This window comes from Cydia pomonella, chromosome 20 (genome assembly GCF_033807575.1).
Source record: "Cydia pomonella isolate Wapato2018A chromosome 20, ilCydPomo1, whole genome shotgun sequence".
Taxonomy (NCBI): Eukaryota; Metazoa; Arthropoda; class Insecta; order Lepidoptera; family Tortricidae; genus Cydia; species Cydia pomonella.
Window position 1 is genome coordinate 8,083,522 of NC_084722.1, and position 25,537 is coordinate 8,109,058.

Sequence of the window (25,537 nt, forward strand, 5' to 3'; positions counted from 1 at the left end):
ACCTGTCACGTTCTAACGAGTATGTAAGTGCGAAAGTGACGGGCATAGCGACAAGTGATAAAAATGGAACCATGCTGCAATTGCAGCTTGTCAGGTTTTATACTGTAAAGCATTTTATCGCCCGAGCGTGCGCAAAGCATTTCCGTTTCAAAAAATCACTGCAAAAATACTTTCGTATGTGCAGGGCTGATCTCCTGTACAGAACCCCTAGTGTAAATTTATTCGATAGCGTGACGTGACGTACGCGTTAGCGTTAAGTCTTATTTTGTACGGAATTAAGAAACAGCGCGTCAAGCGGGACGTTTTGGAGGGGTACAGGATGCATATCTCAACCCATTTTTGTAGATTCGATATTTATTTTTGTTAACACAGTTTCAAATATTACTAAATGTGAGTGTTCGCGAGATCTACAGCTCACAGAGCCATTAGATTCTTATTTTACCTACTACTATAGATACAGAGAACAATACTTAACAAGCATGTAATTAGTGTGCAAATCTCCATATCAATTATAATAATCGGATTATGAGAAGTTATATATATAATAATGGATTAGAGAACAATAGAGCCCGCATATGTAAACGACGACGTCGAAGATGTCGACTACGAAAATAATAAGCGTTTTGGTAAGAAAATTGATGTATGGAGTGAGCTCTCTATGCTTATTTATTTCGCCATGCTTTCTATGCATCTAGATTTTTTTTCTGAATTTACGTTTTAAAACTAGTCTAGCTAAGCCAAGCTAACTTTGCACCGACGTGATTAGAATAAATTGAGAGAAAATAATGACTCTCTCTCAATTTATTCTAATTCTCTCTCTATCTAAACATTATATTTTCATTGAAAATATCTTTAAAGATGACATTGACAAACTTTATCATTGCAAATGCCATGCAGTAACTAGGCTTGATCCGCCTATAATACACTAAGAAATAGTACATTACAGACAGAGTATTGTATGTCCTTTCTTGGGCCACAAACAATCTTTATAACAAATTTTATTCAGGCAGACAGTGTTAATTCCGTGTTTATAATCTCTTTATTCATGTAAAATCATGAGTTAGGTTATTTATAATATTAACATAAAAGAAAAATATAAATACACTTACAAAATACATATAAACACAAAAAACCTAACCTAGGGTGCCGCCAGCAGCGGGGCAGGGCCCAAGCTGCCGGTGGTCAGTGCCGCAGAGAGAGGAACCCCTGGACTATCCGCGCCGTGTCCAAGATCACCGCCTTCTGCATCATCTGACCCTTGATCCAACCACCATTTATAACATTATGAGGGAAAGTAGGGATCATAATATAATACACCTAGGTGGGTACATCAGCGTGTAAAATCAAAAGCCGAATTCCTGCCGCCAACCCTAAGGGACATACGGGTTCGTAAGGTGTTTATTCGTACGTAAAATTCGATGCCCGCTAGCGACCATAAATCATTCCGATAAGTTATTGAGGCCGTTGCCTTGTGTCTATTAACTACATATCGTAGACTCCGTATTAAGCCGCCATAATTGTAATTGAAGTGACGCTCTTATTTTAAAACGACATGAAACTTCACATAATTATTTACGTCACGTACATCTACATTGGTACTAGTTTTCGCTGCAAAAAAATATTATACAAAAAAAATAGAGTGAATAAGTTATCAGTTGTTTAATCAGAAATGCGCGGCTTCTAAAGTGGAATATTTTAGTTCAGATTCAAACCTCGGCTCAATAAAGACATTCTAATTGGAATATACCTATGAAATGTCATTTTGTCAGTTGGTTTTCGGGGAAGGAAAGATATCGTAAAGAAATCTGTGTGTGTTATCAAAACAAAAAAAAAAATCTAACATTCTTGTTCAAAGGAGGAGGCCTAGTCCTTGAAGTGGAACTCCATGGTACTAGTATAGAGTAAAGTAAGAGATGAAGAACGTGACAAATATTGATTTAAATTTTATGCTTGTAGTATGAGAGTTGTGCCGCTTATGTGGGTCTTATATTATTTAATGCTACATTTGACCATCCTCTCTCGGCCTGATTTGAAGTTCGATGACATTTTAATATTAAAAAATTATACGGGCATAGATTGTAAACCTGGACATAACTAAACCGAACGGTTACGACAATGTTTTTACTACACAGGCGCCAATGTATGCTATTTTCGAGCCGTCTAACATACCTAATAAAAAATAAATAAGAGCTTTAATAAAAATTAAGTACGTGTTACGTGCACACAGTTTCAGTGCATTAAGTGGGTATATTATTTTGCAGCTCGTTTTACAATAGGTAAAAAAATCAGGTAACAGTTAACAAATGTTTGTGGGCTAAAATTGATTTAACACAGCGAGACAGCTGGCTAAATGACCTTATTTCGCTGCCAAGGCGACATGCTCAGTCTAGTAGTTAAATGATCTGTGTCTATGTCAGTAAATCCAACAATCCCGATGGGGGCTGACAGCCTTTGTTGTGATACTTCTATGTAAATTTGTTGACATAAACAAGTGCTCGTAAAATATCAAACGTATTGTGAGGGTTGGTGAAGTGAGCAGTGAGATGAATTGCCGGTTTCATGATGTTTACCCAGTATTTGTAGTTTGGTAGGTTTTTGAGAATAGGAACTTCTTCGGAAGCACTGGAGAAGAGAGAACTGATTTTTTAATATTTTACGAAATATAAATTAATACACACAATTTTTATAGCCAATGTAATTGCACCTAAAAAAAATACAGTATTATTGTGGAATCCTTAATTTTCTTAAATCTTGTACGATGTTATATACTGCCTTGAAACACTTGCAACAAAGAAACACGAAATTTTATACTTGTCTGTAGGAAAAAAAATCTCAAATAGCAATTAATTCTTAAATATCATCCCATTAAACATGTCGTATACAAACTTCCAAAGTAATTTAAACATCAAAAGTGAAAACAATCTCAAAAATACGACACGAATAAACCTCAATGCCTATTTAGCCGTCGCTAGGCGTATCAAAGAGAAGAGACGGACACAAATATTTACCGCCGCCCGGGCCGGACCGGTATTCTCTAGCTTACCGAGCATTTGCCTCGTGCGTACAAAGCATAATTATGATCTCAGGATGCCTAGCCAACGTACCAATCATTAACACTTCGTAGCGTAGCGTAGTCATCTCTCCAACCCTAACCCTCCTCTATATTATTGTGACAGTGACAGTTGCGTTTCGTTCGCTACGGAGCGTTAACGACTGGCACGTTGGCTGCGCATCCAACAGTATATTCGACGGAGTTATCCAAGGACACAATTGTAAACATCACTCGAGAGTTAAGACAGGTTAATGAAGTATAAGTCCGCCTGTTGTTACCTACATATTTATACCTTTACATACTTTGTACCATTTTTTTTTTTGTAGTGTGCAATAAAGCATTTTATTATTATTTCCTTTATTTATTTTTGGTCTTAGGCTAGGTCATTTATAATATGAATATAAAAGTAAAATATAAAAACACTCACAAAACAATACAAAATATATATAAACACATTATAAAAAACCTAACCTAGGGTGCCGCCAGCAGCGGGGCAGGGCCCAAGCTGCCGGTGGTCAGGGCCGCAGAGAGAGGAACCGGCGGACTATCCGCGCCGTGTCCAAGATCACCGCCTTCTGCATCTGACCCTTGATCCAACCACCTAGCGAGAGTCTCTCAAGGTGTTGGTCGAGACTCTTCGCTATGAGACCGTTCGCTGAAACGACTATCGGGACAATGATCGTCGAATCAACATCCCACATGGCGGTTATCTCGTGAGCCAAGTCTAGGTACTTACTGGACTTGTCCTTCTCGGCTTTCACGAGATTCTCATCATGGGGGATGGTGATGTCGACGAGCACGGCCCGGCGTTGCGATCGATCTATTATCACGATGTCAGGCTTATTATTATTATTATAATTTTACTAGCAGAAATACTTCTAAATATTTCTACAACGACCGATCGTGCCCTGCCCTTTATCTGATCAGATCGCCAGCCACCTTCTTCTTTATTTCATTATATGTTTTTTTTTTGTATGATTTTTGTTTAATTACTTTTAAAAAATCTAGATTATATGAGTTGCAAACAGAACCACAATAAAAACTTACGTTAATATGCGCAAAATTCCGAACCTGATTCCTGTTCTTCCATAAACAAAAACTTAATTCTTTCAATGTTTACTGTTTTACTTCTAGTGGGAGCTGCAGCTATTCTTATAACGTTTACACGCCATTTGCATCTCACAATCAAATCAAATCAAATTTTTAGGCAACTCATCATTGGCCACAGCATCTTGACATATGATTGTTGCAGCGACAGTTAAGGCTTGGCGCTGCATTGCAGGCAATGCCGGGGACGTTGCAATCCAAGAACACGAACTTGTCCAGCATTAATGTTCCCAACTCGACGACCCCTTCTTCCATCTTTATCCACAGGAATGACAGGTCATTACGTTTGGAGATGTTTTAGTTGCTGTAGTTGCTGACTTGTTCAGGTTGAACCTTACTGTCGCCTGCTGTACTCCGAATCCGCTGCCTCATCCACCGACGTACACAGCAACCAAGGCCCGTATAAGTATCTATACATACACTAATAACTAACATATACACAATAAAAATCTAAAAAGCTAAAAAATCACGTCATCGACACAGTTTTCTGTTGCGGTATAGGATTCGCCTACGTCAGATATGCAGAAAATAACGGCGGTCGACTGACGCTACTGATTGTAAAAATCACACGGAAACTAGACTATATTCGCAAGGCCTGACTCTAACCGAAAACATAAAAGAAGATTAGCTTAATAAAAAATAAATCACGAATTCCAATTGTATACCATTACTTTAGTATAAAACAGCTAGTGGTACAGCCGAGGGACCTGGCGAGCAAAATTTTAAACGGGGAAGTTATTGAAATAAAAATAAAATAAAAACCCACTCGATAGCCATATCGTCTAATTTCCTAGCTTTACATCCGCCCTCTCTTATGAGTCCCCGGCTGAATTTCCCCTTCCCATACAAACAGAGTTCTCATTTTAAAACTAAATGTTGGATTTTAATGAAACTTTGCACATACAATAAAATGAGGTATATCTAGTTCTGTAATTAGTTTATATAACTCCAGTTTATAAAACACTAAATTCGCTGTATTTTTTAAACAATGATATCTAAAGGCACATAAACTAATTACAGGACTAGATATACCTTATCCTATTGTAAGTGTAAAGTTTCAGAGCAATCTAGCTAGTCGTTTTAAAATGAGCGCGTAACTACGTTTGTATGGAGAACCAAGCTTGCTGTGGACCCTTAAGGTCACACTTAAACTGGCTGGTCTTAATTGAATGCTCAGACTGCGCTGAGAATCGAAGTGCTGTTGACTGTGCCGGATTACCTAGTATTACCGGGTATTTGCTCGTCTTGGACCCATCACAGTATGGTTAGGCTGTGTGCCCAAATTAATATGACTCGGTGAAAGAGGATTTTGATGTTTAAATTAGAGGAAAAATTGGAATTCAGGTTCTAGAACTGGGTTCTAGCTCGTGGTCGTACTGCAGTGTGTTTGTTCTATAAAAACTTAAAAATTATTAATGCTGCCGCTGAGAAAAAATAGATAAATTTATTTCATTTATTAAAATGGACTTTTCGGGAGTGGAGCAAATTAATAAACTTTTACCGTCCTATGAAGATCACAATGTTAGAATACCAAAGATATGTTAAATATGTAGATGCAATTATTTTGTTTTTTATAGCATACAGAATATAAAAGAGGTAAATTTCAATTTGCTTTCACCCAGAATCGTATTTCCTCACAAAAGGTAACTGAAGGTACGAGAGAAATTTTAATTTACTGTCGAACAGAGACTAGAACATAATAAGAACTGTAAGCATATATTTTTACCAAATCATACGTATTAACTTTAAGTAACTTTGGACTCTAATGTATTTAAGTTACGGCTCAATTTGACCACGGTAAATCCATTAATGGTTTATATTGTAAATAGCGCCGTTTAGAGACGACATCTTATCATATAAATAAAAATATTTCTATTTCTATTTGCTTTAATTAGCAAACAGTGTTTTCGAAGTTAAGTTTAATGGATGTAGCACACTAATAAGACACACGTTATAACTTTATAATGTTTATTTCGGAATCACAGCAGCATCCAATCTTATAAATAATTTCTCATTTTATGCATTTATTAATTTAAAATTAGGTATTAAATAACCAAAATGTATATAATAATTTAATAAACCTTATACATGATATTGAAGATGTTAACAGTCTTTATTTACTAATTTGTCTTTACTGGCGAACAGTAGCTCTTTTACATCGATATAAGAAGGGATGGGCGGATATTGCCTGCTTATTAATTTCCGGCTTGATGAGAAACCATTCCTTTCGTTTCTTTCAAGTTTCAAGTATTTATCTTAAACTTGAATAGCACGTTATTGAATGGAAATTAAAAGATTTATTGTTTTATGTCATTTCCTCGGTTTGAGGCTGTTTATGTTGTTATGGATTCCTGGAGTAAATCCAACTCTAGCCATTACCTGGTTATTAAGACACGACTAAAAACTCCTATTTTTGCGTTAATTTATAATATTGTTAAATTATTTGTAGTTTAGAAACAGTTCCCGATGTAAAAATCAATTTTAACTTCGTTTTATTTTAATTTTAAATAAATTCGTTGTGAAAAGTTACATTTCAATTTGAGTGGTATACTAATAATGTGTCATTTTTAGGGTTCCGTACCCAAAGGGTCAAACGGGACCCTATTACTGAGACCCCGCTGTCCGTCCGTCCGTCCGTCTGTCACCAGGCTGTATCTCATGAACTATGATAGTGAGCCAGTTGAAATTTCTACAGATTATGTATTTCTGTTGCAGCTATAACAACAAATACTAACAAGAGCATGTCGGGCCACGCTCAGTGTAGGGTTCCGTAGTTATTCTTCCGTCACAATAAGCTAAACTGGAGCTTAAAGTATAGTAAATTGTTAACCAAGGGATGAAACGGTACCTTTCACCCGAGTTAAACAAATAGGCAAATTTGCATAATCAGTACCTAATTAAAGTAAGTCTTTTTACTATGAAGGGAAAACTTTTTGCGATAACTCAAAAACAGCTAAACTGATCATGTCTGCTATAGTTTTCGTTTAATGTCTTTTTTAAGCTCTACTTCCACGATTTTTTTTATATTTTTTGGACCTATGGTTCAAAAGTTAGAGGGGGGGGGGGGACACAATTTATTTTTCTTTCGGTGCGATTATCTCCGAATATATTCAATTTATCATAAAATGTTTCTTGAAAACCCCTATTAGTTTTGAAAGACCTTTCCAACGATACCCAACCCAACACTGTAGGGTTGAAGCAAAAAACAAATTCACCCCCACTTTACGTGTAGGGGAGTTACCCTCAAAAAAAATATTTTTTTATATTTTATTGTACGACTTTGTCGGCTTTATTGATTTATATATCCATGCCGAATTTCAGCTTTTTAGCACTAACGACCACGGAGCAAAGCCTCGGACAGACAGACAGACAGACAGACAGACGGACAAGGCGAAACTATAAGGGTTCCTAGTTGACTACGGAACCCAAAAACAGAATAAAATAAATATTTATTTTCAATCTCGAGGTTCTCATCCAATCACCGAAGTTAAGCAACGTCGGGCGGGGTCAGTACTTGGATGGGTGACCGTTTTTATAGATAATGGTACGGAACCCTTCCTGTGCGAGTCCGACTCGCACTTGGCCGATTTTTTAATATTTATTTTATATATTGTGTTACGCTTCGTGTTGCACACGGTCATGGCACCGACGGAAGGCCAGCGCTAGCCCAGCTAGGCTAGCACCATGCTGAGTCGGGATCATTTCGTGGCTTATATGTTATGTTTTGTTATTTGTTGTTTTCCCCTTTTATTTTGCCACGAATAAACGCTTTCTATTCTAACTAAGAAACTCCTACTTTTTAAAAGTCAGTTGAGAAATAGAATAACATTTTCCTAATGAAAAGCTAAAAAAAGGTAGCTATTACTATAAGCAAAATAACTAACAAAAACTTACGCAAAATTATCGTGCAATCTTATACCTACGTCCAGTTACAGCCAAACAAAACCTAAACATTTCTTACAACGATTATAAACAAATTAAAAACTTGAGACTTCATAATTTATTTAGCGCTTCCTCAACAAAACAATTGATTTCGCCAAATGTTAAAGACGGGAGTTTCGAGATATTTATAGCAATTACATCGAATCCTATAGGCCGCTTCTGTTCCTCAATTTGATTAGGCTAGGTTAGGTTCATCTCATTTTGATGGTATCTTGAGTAGCGTTATCTGGCATCTCACGCGCCCACACAAGTGCGAGCGGAATGCCCTATGACACTCCTGATTGCATTTAGTGAGGACCAATCAGCGTCAGCGGCTTAGGCTTACTGGCGCGGCGTCGCAAGGTCGTGTCAAAATAACAAGACCATATCCAATTGTTAAAATAGAATCAGCCTCTCAAAACGAAATACGCCAGAAACAAGAGCTTTTGCATTTCAACAGTTCATAAATGATAATAGCTGAATTATAACAGCTCTTGACTTCGCCTTGTAAATAATTGAACATTTAACGTCAACGTTTAGATTAATAAATAATTTGGTGGCGTTTTGATTTATGAATGGAATGATAAAAATAGATAAGTATACTTAGATACTCAACTTTTTTTTCTCACTTCTTACTCACTTTAAAAACCTGATTTTTTAATATTTTAATTCACATAGCTTTCTTTTTCCTGTTAGTTATATTATATACGCATTTTACCATTGATTCTGGCCAAAGATGCATATTTTATTATATTTTCCCCTGGCTGATGGGACAGGATAAGAACAACAAACAGTTGACACCCTAGTAATGTTTTAAATCTGAGAAAATAAAATTTAAAATCCAGATAAAATATTGCAACCAAAAAACATAGCACAAAATGCTATTAAAGGCTCTAGAGATATATCCGTTTATAGGTTATAAATATTATAGTAATTATATTTGATTTTTATGTATGAAAAGGATCCAGAAAACGTAGGTATGAAAAAATTCTCATCATTATCGCTTCAAGGCGATATATTTTAAAGTAATAAATTAAAATAGAGGTTCGGGACAGCAAACATAAATGGTATAATTTCTAGCTACTAATAATCAAGATCCATCGTCAGTTTTCGACGTCAAAGTACATATCAAAAATGTACACCTACAATATACATTTTTCAGTATTGGTTTTAAGTTTTCACTTACAGTAACACGATACTCAAACAAAACACGGTCTAATATCGTATTCTGACTAGCCGTATGAATTCAAATGTTCTATCAAATATGGGTCGTTGAAAATCCGGCTTCAGCTACCCGCGGGACACAAGTGCTTGCAAATGTTCGAAAAGTCGAGAAAATTCTGTATAATCTTGTAAAGCATTGCATGCTCCTGTTCACTTGTTTTCGGATTTTATTTGGATGTCGGTATTGATAGACGGTGTGCAATAAAATTCTATTACGGCACTATAATACTTATTCTATGCATACGTGGAAATAATTTTTGACTTTCATATTCAAGTCTTGATTATCTGACAGAAAAGATGAGACGTATTCAATAATCTAATACAAAAACATTTTTTTTTGTATTAGATTATTGAAGAAAGTGATTTCATAGATCTGCTGTCTATCTACATGATAATTGAAGATGCTGCCTCTGTCAGTGGTGCAAACGCAAGCGTAAAGTAAAGTAAACTTTATTACACTGCAAAAGAAAAATTCAATAACAGATTTACAATGAAAGTGAATGTAGCAACAGACGGTCTTGTTTTCGCGGTCCTTAGCCAAGTTTAGATTTGGCTAAGAGACATTTTTTCAGTTGTTGTATGTAGCCTTGCTTTTGGTTTTACTCCATCTCTTTTTGCTACTTTCTTGCCAAAAACTGTTTTAAATAATGATATATCAATCACGTGATCACTCATATTTTTTTTGTCTATTTCTACCTTGTAAGTTAGTTTTACCGGGTATCCAGTGTTAAAGTGTGTGAGGTAACTACAAGCACCCCTAACACCTTAAGAAAGATGGTGTGCTTATAACACTATCGGCATTGTTTATATGCATGTTTATTCTGTGGATAGTGTATTTTTAACGTTCAAGGTGCCGTATTCATAATTTTATCTCGGTTAGGAATGGATTTATAGATAAATTAGTGACAACATCATGTTCAACTATTGAAAACATTAAGAATGGCCACTTTAATTTTATTTCGTACACAAGAATAAGATTATTTGCCTTATGACCACAAAAATGATTACTCATTTCAAATTCACAAGCACACGTTTTAAATCACATTCACTTGAACAATATTAAACGTTCCATATTTTACGAAAACGTTCAGATTTCGTAGGTTTAATAATCAAAATCAACGATAAAATGGAAACGACCGAAACGGGCGACCCAAATTCCTGAACCGTGGGCTTTCTTTAATACAGCACAAACATTGTTTCTTATCACAGTCTTACAAAAGGCCTGACAGTGCCGCGGCTCGTAAACTGCAGGCCACTTAAATGTATACACAAATACGCTTTATTTTATTAGTAACAAAAACCGAACAACGTAGTTGATGCGGCTATATGACACTGTGTTATATTAGCCGTCTCATTTTAAAGTTCACGTTTGCCACTGAGTATTTACTTGGACTACAATTTTTAATATGATACAAAACAAATATATATTTCACACTTACTTAATTACAGAAAACCCCATTTCAAAAAAGTTTCAAAAATGTTCTGAATACATTTGTAAAGCTTTTTCTGATTGACACATAAGATAAGGTACAATATATTTGCTCTTTTCCTTCCATTTCAGTGATTGGCATAATCCTGCCTTATTGAAAAGTAGTATAATGAACCCCATTTGCGATACGGAGCTGTATGCGAGTTTCAGGTACCACAACATTATACCTAAGTAAGTACACAACTTGTCTTCCACATGTTAACCTCTAAGCCGTTCCAAGATTTACTTCCAGCTCAAGTCACTTGGCCCGATTTCACACATTCCTTCTAATTCCACTGAAATATTTTCCTACATTTTGCTCCCAGCTAGAGTACACTTTATCATTCCCGGACGTGTAACAACAGAGCCTTCATTACAAGGCCTACTTCCAAGCAATCCAATTTGAGCCGTATTACGTTGGATTAAGGCTTATCATTCGGGACAGTAGTTCGGTGCAGTATAAATCTACATGTATAATCTAAGTATACCTACTTAGGGATGGACGGTTACTCGTTTCTAGTGCCGCAGAAAGTTAAACGCAAAAAGTAAAATATTGGAGACTAAATGCAAGCAACGCACTAATACTTGTCCGCACAAGTATTAGTGCGAGCGAGACGCTCTGACTGATATGATTTCAATATCATTCTATTATCGGTTTGATGTCAGTGCAAGGTCGAATTGGCCTGTTAATTGAATAACTCATCGAACTCATAGAAATGAAAGAAAAAAAAAAAACAAATTCCGCCAAAATCCCACCAAACTTCACGTTTTGGTATTAAATGTTTCTCATAACAATTGTTAACCTGGTAACGCACGCGTGGTATGGGGACATTTGAGCCAGGTACGATTCGTGATGGTTATTTTATTTAGCTTATATTATTGTTGTAGTAGTAAATATACATATAGTAGTAACTGTAAAATAAAAAGACTGTATCAATAAAAAAATACACAGTTAACATCTGATATTTTATTTGTGTGTGGTAGTGTTCAGGGAATGGAAAATTAATCTTGAAACGCGTTTAACCACCATTTTGGAGTCAACAGCCGGTAGTCCACGTCTTGTTACTTGTAAAGTCCAGCTATTGCTTTATCCAGCTATAATTTTATTAGCTCCTAATACCTTGACACTGGCGAAAGAGCCGCACTGGACTGAAGCCATAATTTTAAAAGAATGAATATTTGACGTATCTTAAAGATCGAATCGGGCCGTAAAATGAATATGAAAAAAATTTAAATTAAAGTTTATTGATAACAATAGTTACAGGTCGTCGTCTCGTTGTTAAGTATATCAAACCTACATACACAAGGTAAGTTTATTGTTTTTAACTATACCTACGTATTTACAATCGAAAATTCGTTAAGTAGGTACATTATTTTATACGTATACGACTATCTTCTCAGTGGCCCTGCAATACGATGTTATTATAAACGTAGGGTCTTGTTTAGCATTCTAGTTGTTGGAATAATTTTACGCTACGTGAAACGGATTAAGAGGTATACCGCGGTTCGTCTGAACCTAAATATTATCACAGTAACTGTTTGTACGCAGTAAATTTAAGAATAAATAATACGAATTTGTATGTTTAATAGACTAATACAATTCAATTCAATTCAAATTATTTATATCAGGCTATATGCCCGTATATAAAACACAAAAATAATAATAACAATATCAAATTAAAATACATTTCAACACCTAAGAAATAAAGACAAGTGACTTACAATAAAATTAAACAACATGTCAAAAAACAAGAAAAATTAAAACGAAAGAGATAAATTAGTCATCAATATTTCTTATCACAGAAATAGCGAAGATAATATTTAGAGAGTGAGAGAGAGAAAAAAAAACACCTGCATGCTATACATAAATATAAGTAAACAAGACTTTGTTTTGTAATTTTATTTTTAATCATAAGTTAAATTATGTATACATGTAACAAAATGTAAAATAAATAAGGAATAAAGAGGCTTTAATAATAATAATAAAAATAATATTTAGAGAGTTAACATATATTTAAATACTGTATATTAGAACGTCAGTCATAATCAAACTGTAGTGGTTATTCAAACAGTATTTTTAATTGTATCGACATAAGTAACACAATAGATGAACAGATGCGAAAACAACGTTTGAAACACATTCAAAGTTCTTCAAAAAAGGAGTGTACAGATTTTTAAAGGGTCGGCAACGCGCATGTAACACCTCTGGAGTTGCAGGCGTCCATAAGTAACACAATAGATGAACAGATGCGAAAACAACGTTTGAAACACATTCAAAGTTCTTCAAAAAAGGAGTGTACAGATTTTTAAAGGGTCGGCAACGCGCATGTAACACCTCTGGAGTTGCAGGCGTCCATGGGCTACGGGGACTGCTTGCCACCGTCGTGGTATTAAAAAAAACATTCTCCAGAACTTTCTGTGGCTTTAATCATGACATCAAAACCACCTTGTCGACAATGTTGTAGTTGTGTTCAGTTAAATTTGCTCGCTGTTCGTATTTCTCACACTGTACACGGCATTTGCATAAATTATCGTGGAACCGTTGCACGCCGGTATTAAGGTATTAGAGAACCGCTATCAAATTTTGATTACAGGGACACGAAGTAATTACCTTTGAAATTAAGCAGGGATAGTTTGTATATAGTTTATATTTACTTATCAGGCCTACTTTTTCTTTAAGAATAAAATCAAACAAGAAAATTAGGAACATCTACTATTCTAATATTATGAACAGTTCTTGTACAGAACTTGAAATTACATGATACAGATCTAAATAATACAGACATCTGCATTAAAGCGTGTATGCAAGTAAGTACAATTTGATTTGAAGTTCTATTTACTCTTGACTACAATTTTAACTGTTTCTACTTAAAATAATACATACCTCATTTTTGTCAAGGAGTACGTTAAATATATTTACGTATAAAGATATATTTTTCAATCACTGAGTACGAGTGGGACCCATTTATAAATAAATTTTATGTTACGTTTCACGATTTTTTTGCATTTAAAATGATTAAGAATATTGCCATTCGCGTACATACTTAATTTGAAAACTTATAAAATACTCTACCTTCCTTTACTATACTTTAATTTAATTTCTTTAACAACGGAGTTTAGCTAAATTGCTCTACAGGGAAAGATTAGCGACATTAATTTCTTCAAAATTCGAGGGTCGTTAATTTTTCAAACTAGTCTTAGCCGTCGACAAAATGATCTCCTTTTGGGCATAATTCCATTTGATCGAGTTTAATGAACGACATTAGTATTAGAGTTCATTTTCATTAAGCATCTTCCAGATTTCGGAGAATTCATTTCGGAATTCAGCAGAATTAGAGGTATAAGATTGGTTATACAACTGACATGCCATTTGAAATGGAACAAAGATTTTATCTTCATTATGTATTTTACAAATAATTTATCCTGTCATATGTAAATATATCAATAAATTACTAACGAATTCAAGAGAATGATAAAATTGATAAAGAACGCTTTTTACCTTTTCACAAACATCAGATAAAAACCATGTATTTTTTTTTATCAATTTACAAATATTCTTGTAAGGTGTCTAAATTAAAATTACAAACCATTTTTTTTTATTAGTTTCTTTTGCCAAATTGTACAAAAAATTAACAAAAATAATAAGTTTGGCGTCAACACCTTGTATGACGCTGAACGACAGGCTGGTTTGATTTGAAGACGTGAGTGGATGAACGTGCTATGTTACAAAAACATAATTTTAAGTGAATGGCAGTTAAAGATTAATCAGCTGTAAAAAAAAATTAACGATGGATAAGACGATGCTTTTTTGTGAAAATGCAAGATATACACTGATAGACAAATGAATATAATCATTATTTGAAAAGTAGGTACACAAGGTGTCATGAACCTTTAAAAAAAATAGTAATATCAATTTTTTTAAGGTACAATGACACCTTAATTCACGTTCAAAATTCACTCATGAAGTAAATCAATTCAGAGCATGAAGGTGTCGATTGCCCAAGCATTTTTTTATCCTCTTGTTTTCGCTTAAGAATCCGAAATTCCAATACTTCGAAACTTGTTTTTGCAATAGTTATAAACATATTTCAAGTTCAATAAACAAATACGGTTAACAGTAGAATAACCTTGTCTCATTACTGATAACTAACAGACAGTAAACAATATTAGAATTTAGGATACGAAGTTGACACGAGACACACACATCGACCACATTCTCAACAAAGCATACCGAATTTTGGGCTTTGTTATGCGCGTCACTAAACCCTTCAAACAGAAGCTCAGTCTGACTTGCCTTTATCATACTTTAGTTCGTTCCAATCTTGAGTAGGCGTCAGTTGCATGGAGCCCTTTTTACAATGTATACTGCAATAAGCTAGAAATTATGCAAAAAAAATTCTTGCGACGCCTTTATATTCGATTGAAGAATCCACGGTGCTCTTATTATGAGCTTTTAAATGAATACAACATGCTAAGATTGCGGGACCACCGTTGCGTCGCCGACGCAGTTATGCTACGTGACGTATGTGCAGACGACTTATACTGTCCAAGTCTCCTATCCAAAATATACTTTCGAGCTCCTCTCAAACTAACGGTGTAGACCACACTTCTTCAGTCTACCGAAGACAAAGACAGTCTACGGAAAACGTGCACCTGTATACAGAATGTGCGACCACTACAATAGTCTCTTTTCGAGATCGATATATTCTCAAAATCCTGCGCCCAGTTCAAGGCAGCAGTTACAAATTTATATAGAAATAAAATTATAAATACCTAGGTAACTTTTTCCTTCCTATTTAGTTACATATACATATACTAAGTTTAAGTAATTAGTTTAAGTGCATACGTATAGGCTCTTTAAACACTTGTAATGTTCTAAACCGCATGTTAGTGTTAAGTAAGTATTAAGTGGTGTTAGGTATATGTCCTTCGTGAGAAACGTATATAGAAGCATCTGTGTTTAAGGACATTTATGCTATTTAAGTTTTTGTTCATTCCACGTCTTTTTTCTGTGTTATCTCCTCAATAAATAAATAAATTTTTTACTCTTATATTATGTGAAATTAAATACACATCGAAATGGATGAAGTTGAAGATGCTATGATTCAAATACAAACATGACACGTGCTTCCATGTCAACGGAGTAAAATTGGAAGAGCATGCTAAGTTGCGCACTTAGCACCTTCATCCATGGAGAGTTTAACTTTTTTGCGGACATAACACGTTCATCAATTGGATTTAAGGCTTTTATGGCCTAAAGACATGAAATCTGAAATAATAATGCTATTCATTATAGCTTCAAATCCATATTTATTGCTTAAATACAAAATCTGAAAAATATGCCATAGTACGTTCATCCACTCACGTCTTCATTTAATATGAATGGCCACAGAATATATTTTTTATCTATAGTTTAACCTCGCAGAGTTCGGGTATTAGAAAAGTGTAAAAACCGCATGTGGAATATTTCACAAAGAACCTTGTTTCACGACGTTAGATTTCTATACATAACACATTACTGTGCTGTATTATTTGACACCTGTGACTTGTTTCGATTTATGGAAAAACGAGTGAATTGTGTTATGGATTAGCAATTCTTATTACTAACAACATTCATTTTGTACTTGACCATCAGAAAAATCCTAAACTAATATATAATATAAATGGTCAACGACGACGTATAAAATAATAATCTTGAGCTCTTCTACAGGTAAAACGTAAAGTATAAATACGAGCTTAGGTGAAAGTCAACAATAAAAATCCGTTTAGCGAAAACAGTACATGAAAAAAACAATTTATAGGTACCTAAAACAAACGTTTAGAAGAAAAATAGCAACAGAAAACGCAAAAGGAAAAGTCAATTTATTAAGAAGATATTTCAGAGCAACTTAAAGTAACTGCAAACCAATCTAGACCGACTAGCAAAAAATAGATCAAAGGCAAAACTGGCAAAAACAGCGAAATGAACCCAATCTCGATAACGATCGAAAGGTAAGCGCAAAATCGGCGCAAACTAGAATGTCGCCATTTCAAAACCAAATCGGTCCTTTCAATCAGATCGTTACAAAACTAGAGGCTATCCGGATCACATTCGCTTTGCGGTGCTCACTATCCTTTTTGTTCGGATCAAGTGTGAGCTAGACGGAAAGTGATTATCGGTTTCGATCGGTATTAGGTTAGGTTGAGTCCTATCGCTGGGTGAATTTAATTGCTAATCATCCGAGAACGATGGCACAGTATACAGTGTAGAAAAACCGTTTTCTTACTCTAATAATTGTCTATTTTTTATCAATTTCAATTTATTTATTCATAACGCAAGTAACATGTCAATTTACATTAATTATTTACATTTACATCTTATGTCTATTTTTATATATCAACAACAATAAATAATAATAATAATATGCGAAAGAAAAAAGAATCTAAAAGAATAATACATTATTTATTTATAATAACAATATACATAATGGATATATATACAGAGGTTTACTATAGCTAGCTTAAATCTAAAATAGGCCCTTGAGGCATTGTACTTAGGATGCTGGCGGCAGTTTCTCGTTGTATCGCAATACTGATACGTTATGCGAGGAAACCGCCAGCTCTTCAGTCACCAGTTACGTCAACAAGACGTATTGTGATTTTTGCAAAAAAAAAACTTGTGCACGCTGGGGCCTAGTGTTTCGACGCCAAAATGTTATTGCTAAAATCTCTTTCACCAATATTATGGAAATATATACCCTTAAAAACTACTTTTGCAAAAAATAACTAAAAATTCATCCTATCCAAATAATTAATAGCATACCTATACGACAACGATATTCATTTTAATCATATTTTTATGCATGTTATAAAAAGGTTAATTTTGTGCTTTAACTATAAAAAATATTAAACCTTTTCTGAGCATTGTGAATTCTAATGGCGTTTACATGTTTAATGGATCTTATCGTTCCCGTAAAACTTTTTACATAATTTATTGAAGCTTGATAAATTTTGTTGGGAAAATGTAACCTTATTTTTACTATTTTAATCATACTTAGGTACAAAGTTTCAAATTGTCAATAATAAATATAATATTTCATATAAATAATTTCCTTTTTTTATTATGATATAATTGAATAATGATCAAAAATAATGGTATAATATAGCTTAGAATGATGCTCTATGAATATTCCTGCCTCACTGCTTAATTTTATTTACTGTTCTAGCAGATAGGAAGGTAAAATACGCCCCTATCGCTTGTCTACGTACGACGGATGGATCTCTGAATAGGTGATTTATGGCATTGTACTCCGAGGCGTAGTTTGGAATTAACACTTATCTCCCAAAAAGGGACTTTACATTTATTTATATAATACAATTAAGTATGTATATATTTTATTGCTTATTTTAAAATTTTTGTTTTATTCATTCTTTTTAAATAGATTAGGTAGGTAAAGATTTTAGAAAATTAAAATCGTATTGGTTTTTACAGATTACGGGTAGTAACGAGATATTTACTACATTTTTACAAAATGTGTTGACGGCTTATACCAAAATATTAAAAAACCAAATGGATCTACTTTAAGATAAAACTACGTCGAGCCATTATCCAATCAGTTAATTCAAATATTTCTGAAGAATTGCGAAACGAAAATATTATATTGTTTTTGTGTGTAGAAAAAATAATAAATTATACCAGTCATATCCATATTAATATTGAGATCGCTACTTCAAATCCGCTCTCTAATTATTATATTTAAAAATCAGGATTTAATCACGTATGATTAAGTTTTAAAATGAGAATGTGAGATAAAACGTCATAATTTTACAAAGTAATTAAAAAGGGTAGGTAGCAAAAGTATCTTTTTTGGTCAAATTAGCTTGTCACTTATTACTCAAGTGGAAATTTTCTAAGATCACATATTTGACAGTTATGAATTGAAACTTATAATTATATCAAGCTAAGACCTACCGTTTAACTGACGTTAACATCAAAATAATAAGGGTCAACTCTGAGCAGTCAAATTTGTGATCATAGTTTGCGCCGACTGAAGATAGGTACTTATAAATAGGATGTGTTTAAAATAATATTTTGGCTATATTTATCAATCCTTAAAATATAAATAAATAAATAAATATAATAGGACATCCTTACACAAATTGACTAAATCCCACAGTAAGCTCAATAAGGCTTGTGTTGAAGTACTTAGACAACAATATATATATACTATATAAATATTTATAAATACTTGAATACAAATAAATGCCCTTACCAGGATTTGAACCAGGTACCATCGGTTTCATAGGCAGGGTCACTACCCACTAGGCCAGACCGGTCGTCACCGGTTTATATTTTCCTGATAAAAAGGACCAATAAATTAATAACATATTTTGTATCCCAATGCTACAAAAACTCTACTTCTATTTTCTCTCAGTTTAATCCGGTTTAGAGCACACTTTTGAGGTTCTTTTGAAAAAAATAAGGCCTTACCCAAAAAACAATTAATATAATTAAAAAAAAAGGCTGAAAAGAAAAATCTGATTATTTTCTTGCACTGTATCAGCTTGCCAAGTTGAAGATATCAAATTCTAGTGTTTTCATCACCCATTTGGTATCATGCCAAAACTTTTGCAGGATATTAAAATTAGAAATTTCATATTGAAACGTCTGAGGGTTTCTGGTGCAAATGAGTCAAAGGAACGATGGAGGATATAATTAACACTTTGAAAGAGTTAGCGCACAGATAACTCTTAGGGAAAGTTGGTGTTACATGGCCTGTCTAGATTTTTGATCATTAAATTTATATTTTTTAATTAGAAGAACCATGATGGCGCGGGTAAAATGTTAATCTTCATATAGTAAAATGTTAATGTAGATAGAATATAATTATGATATTGTGTATGATCGTAATATTCCGTTACATTTTGTTATTTAATTATGTACTACTTTCCTGTATAAAATGTGTTATTTATTGAACGAGCTAAAGCAAAGGTCTCCGTTCCAGCTTGGGGAACAGTTCGCATTTCTCGATTGATTCTCGTGAAATTTTGTGAACAGTATTATCGACAGTTACATAGATTTAGAGGTCAATGCTAGAAATGTTGGAAATTGGTACAAATAAGAATTATTACAGCATATAGGGCGCTTAAGACTTATGTAAGATCGTTGTGATGATGATCATTTTTGCATTTTTTAAAGCTTGTCTCTGGGTCTACTACTCAGAGAGCCACTAGTTTTATGTAAATAGAAGAATAGTGGAATGTAGGAATAAAAGTATTTAAGGTACCTGCGCCAATCAAGGCCCGGTTCTTTAGGTTAGTTAGGTTAGACTACTTTCAAAATTTCATTTTTTTATTTTTTCATATATTTTTTTAAAGTGCGTTTAATTCGTGTTTAATGTGCGTGCGCTATTTTCATGTTTTTTTTTCCCATAAAGCGAAAGTCAAGAAATCAGGTTTTGAATTAATAATGTTACTAGAAAAAGTCTTCAAGATTGCTAATTCAATTTCTGGCAACTATATTAAGTTTTAAAAAAGCGCTACCGTTTTTCCAAAAACTAGCTAAAATTACTGTGCCTTATAGATAACATTGTATTGTTTCTGGGAAACGTTTAAAAGTTAAGTTAAAATATGGACGAAGTACAATGTATACATATAAGTTCAACGTACAATATGAAATATATGAATAAATTTTTAAACTTTGAACACACGAAACATCAGAACGTGAAGCGGAAATGTTTTACTAAAATTTTCGATGAAAGCATTTTGGCTTAACTATTCAGTCATTAAAAGCATTTCGCATACATTTATATTTTTAACACTGGACTTTATTGTCAAGCATACGAGTTGTTAATCAAAAAACACTGTTGTTACTTATGCCATTTTGGTAACAATTGACGAAATCGCTGGATTGTTTAAAGCTGATATAGTGTCGCCAAACAGTTACTGTGTAGATTACTGCTGACAAACGTCAAAAAATACAGTTGCCGCGGTATCATGGTCGCATTTTTATCACCTGTCATGTCATGCGTCACTTTCGCACTTACATACTTGTTAGAACGTGACAGGCATGGTGACGGATGATAAAAAAACCGACCGATATTAGCCGTACAGCTGATTGTTCTTTTTAAAATTCTTCTTCTTGTTTCGTGGCAAGATGTTTAAAATTAAAGCAAATTTATTTTTCTGTAATTTGGAATAATATAGGTACATTTTTGTTATGTCTCCAATCCGTAATCTCGGCCAAGAGCTATTAATGTTATTAAACTATAAATCCGTAATTGCGAATTTTTATATATATCGCCATACTCGGAAAACAATCTTTAAGTTGTTTTGATAATACTATTTTCCGCTCCCTATTTTTTTCCCTATTTTAATTGAATTCAAAATTAACGTCGAAGCAATCAAAACAATTATCAGGAAAAGGTGCTTTGTTAATAAATGTTATATTTTTATAATAATATATACAAGGAAGGAAAATTAATGTCTTTTGATAGATAAAAAGTATTTAAAGTGCGTATTATTATTTTATTTTTGCATCTATGTAGTTGCATTTTTAGTTTTCGTGATTTGAAACATATATTTTTTTTAAAGTTTAAGTGGATGCTCTCGTTCCGAGACTACGTGTCATCGTATCGCATTATACTCTATTACGCTTTATCTGAAGAATGTTTTATTTTAAAACTAAATTTGGGAATAACTTCACCCAATGAAAACTTACAACTGCGGATCAAAAAAGAGCAACGGCCCGAATTCGGAACTGGCACCATCCCAACTCACATTAGTGTCCGTGTAATATTTTGTTAAGTTAAAACTGTTCGCAAGTACTGTCGTGCGTTATACTGGGAGATCGATTCAGATTTAACAACTGTTTACGGTTTTGATCTTATTTATTTTTATTTCATTTATTAAAGTACATCCACATCATATAATTATATTATAGATTACTTTATTATCATTTAAAAAGGTATTTAACTGACATATGCGACAATAACCCCTCGTGCGGTAAGATGACTCGAAATGGACGCTCTCCGACAACCGCGCGTGTGGCGGCCGCCATTTTAAACGGAAAACTTGCCGCATCTTCGCTGCGCGCCGCACGGCGCGAAAGTTTAAAATATGGCCTTGCTGCCCGATGGGATAACGGAGTACCTAACATTGACTACTTATACCGTATTGATCTTATTTTGATGTCACCTTGAAGATCGCTCATGCTGATTGTTGCGAGGCGTGAGACGCCCGCTAATCATCAAGAAGGTCGTTTCAAAACTGTAAGAAGTTGTAAAATTTGAATCGCCCTCCGGATGGTTCTGAATATTATTGTGTGGCTTTAAATTTAAGAGTGACTTCTTAAAAGCGAACGAAACTTTTGTTATACGCTTTTATAAACCTCTTATTAAATATGTCAGTAATAGCAGTTGAAAATGTATTAATGTGTAGCATTCTGAAATGTGTGGCATAATATCAAGTAAATCATGCACTAATTGTCGCAGCTCGATAAAAACATCTTAGATAAAAGCTTAAATATCTTCTAAAGCGTTCTCCATTTAGTAATGTTAACCGCCTAAAGAGTTGGAAATATCGTAGAATTTTAATTAAAGCTTCAAGGCCGCCAGCAGCCTGTCAGTGGAATATTACATATTTACAGCAAACGTTACAAGAATACTTTAAGGCTTCTTTGATGCATTTAGCTCAATAAAATGTCAACGATAATACGTTGTATCGTACAAGCCTAAAGTACTATTAATGTGCGTTTGTTGTGCGTGCAGGGCACGATTTTTGAAAATGGAATTAAGTACAACAACCTTTAAAATATAGCCATTTCCCCTATCTTTGTAGGATAACACTGCTTCCTTAACATACGCTTGAAGGGACCGTTACTGGGACCGAATATGTATAATTTAATTGCAAACATTTTACAATTTGACAACAAAAAGTATTATTTATAGAGATCTAACACCGCTTTTGTTTCATCAAAGTCATCGAAACGTAAGTCAAATTTAATCCACCCGAACACCAAGATCACCGAATCAGTTTCACGCTACGGAAACTCCGATTTCTCCAGCTGTCATCGAACAGCGACAATTACAAATGGCGGCTGTCAAAGTTGCGTAATCGCCAGACGGATTCCTTTGCCGGTCGCAATGAAATATTACAGCAAATGACGCAGAAAACTGGATAATGGATCGGTAAGTGTTCATATGGAATTCGGAACTGCGAGCTTTTAAAAATCGGAGGAATTGATGTCAAACCAAGTACTGACAGAAACATATCCATCTAGTGTGACCATATTTCCCAAATTATTCCAAACAGTCCGATTTTTAGCCTTAGAATTTGGCCATGTTCCATAAATTGAGATTCCATATAATTTTGAAAGTTTACACGAACGATGAACTACGGACTTCCGAATTAAGGTGTGGTAACCCTATCCATCCTACATTGGTTTAACGAAATCTATTAAAAAATTTGTATAGGTACCCAGCACTCCCAGCAGGCAAATGAAAACAATCAAATATTTAGCTTAACCGTTGTCACTGTTATTCAAAAAGAGAAACAAAAATCATAAAAACGGTTCGTTATCGTACGCGCGTGAAATTTAATTAAACCCACTGAATTTAAAACCCGAATAATCATCTAACTAACTACTAACGAACCTGTTGCAAAGTCGGAAAACCATTCCGTTCCAGAGCCTTCCATGAATATAACATGAAGAAAGACTGTTGCTCAAAATGAGGCATATTGTCTAGGGACGACAATAGACCTTCTACTCGTACTTTATTTTCGACGGGGTTTTTCGAGCAAATAAAAGAACTTTTTTTTTATAAATCCATCATTTAAATTGAAAGCAAGGTAGGTGAAATAAACTGTTAGGGTGTTGTTTAGATATTTTTCATCGCACTTACTTGTAAACGGTGTTATTACACGTAGGCGATGCGATCCATAAATCCAAAATTTCAAACATAGATTGTAATGTTTGTACGAAATTAGGCGAAAGTTTTATTTATTTCCCCTTTTGTGCCTCACAAGTGTGATGAAAAATATTGTGTTAAGACGTGTAATATTTTATTTATATATTTTTTTGTATTTTTTTCATTATTAGGTACAAACGTTACAATAATATAACGCATTACCATGACAAGTTTCTGTATTTTGTTTGCATTAAATTCATGGAGGGCCGATTTATGTGTAATAAATACATTTTACAATTCATATGCTGCTATTTTACCGCCCTAGTGCGGTAACTATCACTATACATGCGTATGTCGAAAAATTAAAAGGCCACATGTACTGTAAAACGTTGTACAATACACGTGCAAAAAGGCAATTCGCAACGAGCGGCGATAAATTAAAACACTCCATTCGGTCGTGTTTTAAATCGACACGACTATTTTTCGCACTTGTATCGTAATGTACTATTAAAGTATATTTCGCTACAATTAGTCTCAGGGAATTCGACGGTTCCATGCTAAATTATGAACCACATTAAAATTCCACATTACAATGCATCACCAAGACGTGTTTATGAACGTTATTTTCTTATTCCACTTAACATGGCGACAATATGCTACGGCAATCTCGCAATAGCCCCTATACCTAATATTTCTACTTACAAAACACCTGTTTCCACAAATTACCTAGTACGCCTACCCCATTTGCCTGTTATTTGTTTCTATCAGTACGTAACCGGAACCCTTTCACAAGCCATTTGTTCCAGAGAAGCCAAAGAACCTATTTCGATCGATCCGATACATTTAACCAGAGATTAAGTACTGCCCTATATATTATCGCTAAAGCAGCACTATATAATGTGATTTATTGATACTCGTTTACTGTGTGTTAATATAGAGTTGGCTGGGATTTATAGGGTAATCATTTACTTAGCTTTTATTTGGCTTGCATATGCTTAATATGCCTTTTAGATAGTGCACTTTTAGGTAAAATTCGTTTGCCCTTAATTCCTATAACAGTTTGTCCTAGAACTACAGTAGTTATTTGTTTTAAAAGGGTGAACTACTGTTGTTTAAGCGAGTGGTTCGAAAAGTGGAATCCTGAGCGTTGCGAGGGTTTCAAGACACGAAGGTTAAACAAGTTGTGCTTCCGAGTAAAATTATTTATTTTTTCCCCACAACAACGTGGTGGTGGTAAAATATCACAAATAAAATTCAAATGATCGTTATTAAATATTTTAGTAATGCCACTTTAAAGGCAATTTTGCCAGCCAACATGAGGAGACCACTGAAAATCTATATCAGATTAAGTAATGGCCACTCTTACGGATAAAACACAACTTACTCATCGGTTTTTGAAGTATAAAGAGAACGTTCACGAGCTGGTGTGGTGAAAATAAAAAAAAATCTTCTATAAAAAAACTCTTTTAAAATTATGCAAACCTAGTACATTGTATGTACATATAGGTACGTGATAGGCTTATTTCACTTGTTATAATCAAACTTGAATCCATCAATAATCTTTCAATGCGCAAAACCCATATTCCATTATGAAGGCTTAAAGCGACCCGACGAGGGAAAAGATTTAGCATAGCTCTTGTTTTGCCCAGTTTAAACCGTCCAACGTAACGCCAACTCATAACCGGGTAAACGATATAAAACATTTTTGTTATTGGGGCATTCCAGAAAAGTTTCGAGTACGTGACGCATTTTCTTACACTTCTGATACCCAAAGCTAAGAAGCTGATATTTGGCATTATAACGTTTGATAACTTAGCTTTTAATTCAACGGTATATAATACAAACTTTGTATGTTATTAAGGTACCATACGCGTCAAG

General features: G+C 34.1%; 1 protein-coding gene across 3 annotated transcripts in view; it reads right to left on the reverse strand.

The window, feature by feature from the left end:
- LOC133528972 (TWiK family of potassium channels protein 9-like) overlaps positions 1–25,537 on the reverse strand; it is a 485,578-nt gene that overhangs the window by 105,636 nt on the left and 354,405 nt on the right. The window lies entirely within an intron of this gene.